Source organism: Haliaeetus leucocephalus, unplaced genomic scaffold (assembly GCF_000737465.1).
Source record: "Haliaeetus leucocephalus isolate CR32 unplaced genomic scaffold, Haliaeetus_leucocephalus-4.0 Scaffold915, whole genome shotgun sequence".
Classification (NCBI taxonomy): Eukaryota; Metazoa; Chordata; class Aves; order Accipitriformes; family Accipitridae; genus Haliaeetus; species Haliaeetus leucocephalus.
In genome coordinates, this window is record NW_010973351.1 from 2,716,432 (window position 1) to 2,720,640 (window position 4,209).

Consider the following 4,209-nt stretch of genomic DNA (forward strand, 5'->3'; position numbering starts at 1 on the left):
CTCTTTTTCCCGACTCCGGGGAGGGGAGGGGGGGGGGTTAGCTCTGGACTAGAACTGAACCCGATGGGCGGACAGGTAGAGGTGGCCGTCTGGTGAAACGTAGGGTTTCGAGCCGGCGTCCCAAGCCACCTCCTCAAACGGGAGGGGAAAACAATAGACGGCGAGAGAGGCAAGGCAGAGAGTTGCCCTGTAAGTTTAAGCGCCTTCTCCTGTCGCGACAGGCGGAGATAAAGCCGAGTTTGGAGGCGCCGCGCACGTTCGGCAGCGCTGCGGCTGCCTTAAGAGCGCCCGCAAAGCCCGCGGATCATTAGGTTCAATGGAGGACGGCCGCGTCCTTCCCGAATCCATGCCGTTCTCACCGGCGCCGAGGCCAACCACGGGAGCGGCAGCGCTAATTTTACTAACCTGCTATTAATTATGGTGTCCCCCACGCCCCAGCCGGCGTTTATAAGCCGCGGGAGGGAGCGGTGCCGGCTGCTCGGGTTTTAAACCGGGGGAGGGGGGAAAAGTTGGTTTAGACGGAGCGCCGGGTTGGGAAAGGGTGAAAAGCGGTGGAGCTAATCGCCGGGAACGTCACTTTGGTACTAAAAGGGGGGGTTTAGAGAAGTGACCGTGGTGCCTGGGGACCCCCAGGGCTCCGCGTTCAGGTGCCGGCACGCTGAGACATGGCTGCGGTAGTTCTCCGCAGCTCCCTGCAAAGTCAGCCGGCGCAGGAGAGAGGAGAGAAACCCTGCCATGGCACTGCCGTCGCTCCGAGGTTTTAGCCGAAGCCTGGCGTGATCGCAGGTAAAAAAAAAAAAAAAAAAAAAAATTTTTTTTTTAAGCTTGTTTTGGTGGTGATGCTTGTGCGTGTGTGTCTGTCTCTCCCTACGGAAGAGCGGGGGGGGCGGTGGGGTTTATCCCCCCCCTTCCTTCGGAGCCTGCTTTAGCAGCAAAGGCAGCTGAAAACGAACTGCTGGAGGGAAGAGAAACTCTCTGTGATGAATCATTTGGCTTTGTGCAATCTTTACCTAGGACAGAGGGCAAATGTGTTTTAACATATGTGTTATTCCTTGGGAAGGGGGTGTGGATGTGGTATTCAGCGAGCGCTAAGGTAAGGCACCGAGTCAAACTTTCCGGATTTTAAGGCAAACTTTAAGGATTATGACCTTGCGAGTAGGAAAGTTTTATCTTGGCAGGGAAGTGTGCTCAAGCCGGCCGCTGCCAGAGAGCTCAAAGGCGGTGGCATCCCAATGCCCACCGGGCTGCGGCACTGGGGGCACAGGAGCTGCAAAGGGAAACCTTCCCCAACCTTCGCTTTGCTACTAAAAGCGTAGTTGCGATGCTCTGCACCGGGCAAGTCCAGGTGGATGTGTTGTAGGGTCCATCTAGGCACACAGCAGCCGCCCGGGTGGCAGCGTTTGCTTCTCTTGCGGAAAAGTTTTGCGTGCGTGTGGGTGGGTGGGTGCGTGGGTGTGCGAGCGCGTGTGCCGGCTCCAGTTCTTAAGTGTGAAAAGTTAATAAATCCAAAGAACGGAACGAGCATGTGAGGCCTTTCTGCTTTAATCTAAACTGTTCGCCAAGAGGATTGAAGACTTGCAAAATGAAAGCATTGAAACGGACAGCTTTGAACAACTGATTTTGCGGGCGGTGGTAATCGGAGCAAATTAATTAGCGGCGCCTTCTTATGCGACTGTTCTGTTTGTCATCGCAGCTCTACCGATCGCAAAGCCATCGCTTTAGGTTCGTGCGGGTCGGCAGCATCGGCTCGCTGTGCCTCGATTCAGAGGGCAGGAGATGCAATTACACCTCAGATTGGCTCGGGAAAAAGAATCGTATTTACTGTCGATAGCGAGTTTATGGGAGCTAATCTACTTGAAAATGTTGTAGGCTGCCCTCGGTTCCATGTCAGATCCCAAATGGGCAACGTGTAGAGCTTCACAGCGTTTGGCAGGCGGTGTCAAGGTTGCTTTAAATCTGTACCGTGAAAACAAAGCAAAGTCGACCGAAAGAGCTCGCTAAAGTCTGTTTAGCCCATAAGCAAATTCCGTCGCTGAAATATTTCCAGGAGTGGCAATAACCCCTCCAAAAGAGGAGGCGATGAAAATGCAGATAGTAAAAAGTGTAGCTGCATTAACTGCCTCTAGATCATGTCCCTGAAGACGTCCATCAAAGCGTTAGTCCTGAAGAGGTTCTCTGTTTTACCTGCTGTGGCCTGTTCCAGCATCACAGCGTTTCCTTCTCGGTTCCTGCTTTTTATGATAAAACTTGCAGGAACGTTGGCTCCAGGTTCTCGGAGAAGAAAGCCATTAACCCTCGGAGACAGACGTGGTTGGGCTCTGGCTCTAAGATTGCTGCTCGTCTGGGGGTGCAGGCTGGTTCTTACAGGAGGAGAAGGAACTCTCCAGCCTTTCCTCTTGATCGCGATGGGTTTACTTGCTCCAACTTTGGGGAAAGTGCCGTGCGTTCCTCTTTCTCGAAAGCTGTTAACTGCTTTGTACAGGAAAGGGGCTTTGACAAGGATCAATTTTTATTGCACGGCAAAGACTCGCATTTTCCAAATGCTTAAGGATATAGCCCACAGCAGTAAGCGTCTTTGCTTGGATTTGAACAGTGTTACGTTGTTTATGTGCAAGAACCACAAAGGTTGTTTGAAATCATTGCGGGGCTTATTGCACGGTTGTGCGCTGGCACCAAAAATTCAAGATGAAATAGAATTGCGTTGAGTTTCTTATCAACAAAGGGCCATTATTTGTAGATTGTAAGTGAAGCCAGACATGAACGCTGGAGGAAGGTGTAATGTCAGCTTTTAGCGCTTAAGGTTATTAAGTTTGTTGTTGTTGTTTGGGGGTTTGGGGGTTGTTTGTTTGGGTTTGTTTTGGTTTGAGTGGTGCCCCCCCCCCCAATGACTGCTTTCTAGGGAATACAGATTGGAGCTGGCACAAAGCTGACCGGGGGTAAAGTAGTAGAGCAGGCGAGCTGCAAAGAAAAATGTCAAATAATTATCATGATTAATACAGGAAAGTTCAGCGCGAAAATGGGCACCGGAGTATTTGCATGGTGCAGTGAAAGACAACTGTGATATATAAATAGACAAGGACTATAAATATTGAATTTCACCTTGTATTTTAAAGTTTAATAGACTCATCTAAATATCAAAACCTGTAGTGTTCTGTGGGCCACTGCGGAGTTGACATCTGCAGTATTACCAAAAGAGGGAAAGAAAAAAAAACCAAACCCCAACAAAACCCAACCACAACACCAGGACATCTCCCAAACTCCAGCCTGGAAAACTGGGAGGACTTCTCGGCGCAGTTCTCTAGCTCTCCCAGCTAATTATAGTGCTTTACACCGAGCCGCTCTTGAGATAAGTGCCACTGTTTTCTTCCCTAGCACCGTGGAGTTATACTCCAGGGCTTAAATAAACATCCCCCAGCGCAACCAGCGCAGGAGGCAGAGGGAGCAACACCAAACGCTGCGTGCAGACCTTTGTGTAAACACCGGGTGGCTTTTCTTTCCCAAACAATGCGATAGCCCGTCAGCACGTCGCAGAGAAGGAAGCTGCTCGTAAATAGTAGCTAAAAGTATCATTATATCCTGGCAGCACCGGGGGAGCAGGAGGAATAGAGGAGCGTTTCTGTAAAAGGAACCCAATGGCTAAGTTATTAATATTCCCAGAAAGAAGGAGGGTTATTAGCATTTCAGGTGAGGAAAGAAAAAGCACTTTCTTCCCCACCAAAAATCAATACAGAATTCAAACCCGATTATTAATGTCATTGGATTCCCTTTCTTTATACGTTTCTCCCGGCTACAGATACTGAGCTGTCAGGATAATTTGCATGTACCGTATCTGGTATCTCTTATTTGCAAACACTCTAAAACGCCATAAAACGCCGCTCGTCGTAGTCTAACTCAATCCGAGAACTAGTATTTTCATCTGTAAATTAAAGCAATTACGCAGCAGATATTATATTATGTGTACTGTGGTCTCCAGATAGTCATCAATCACCCTCAATCGAGCTGTCAGTGTGGGCAGATTCGTTTCTGGGAGGCAGTCTTCCAGCTGGGGAGAAGAAGAGAACATCATCATTAATTAGAGTGTGACCCTGGGGCTATTCACATGTCTGAACCCAGGAATCTCTCTGAGCAAGTCTGCACACCACGGGTGCAGCCTTCAAACTGCACCAGCAAGCCGAGCTTCAGCCTCGGAGCTGACTCCTCCGCTTCCTC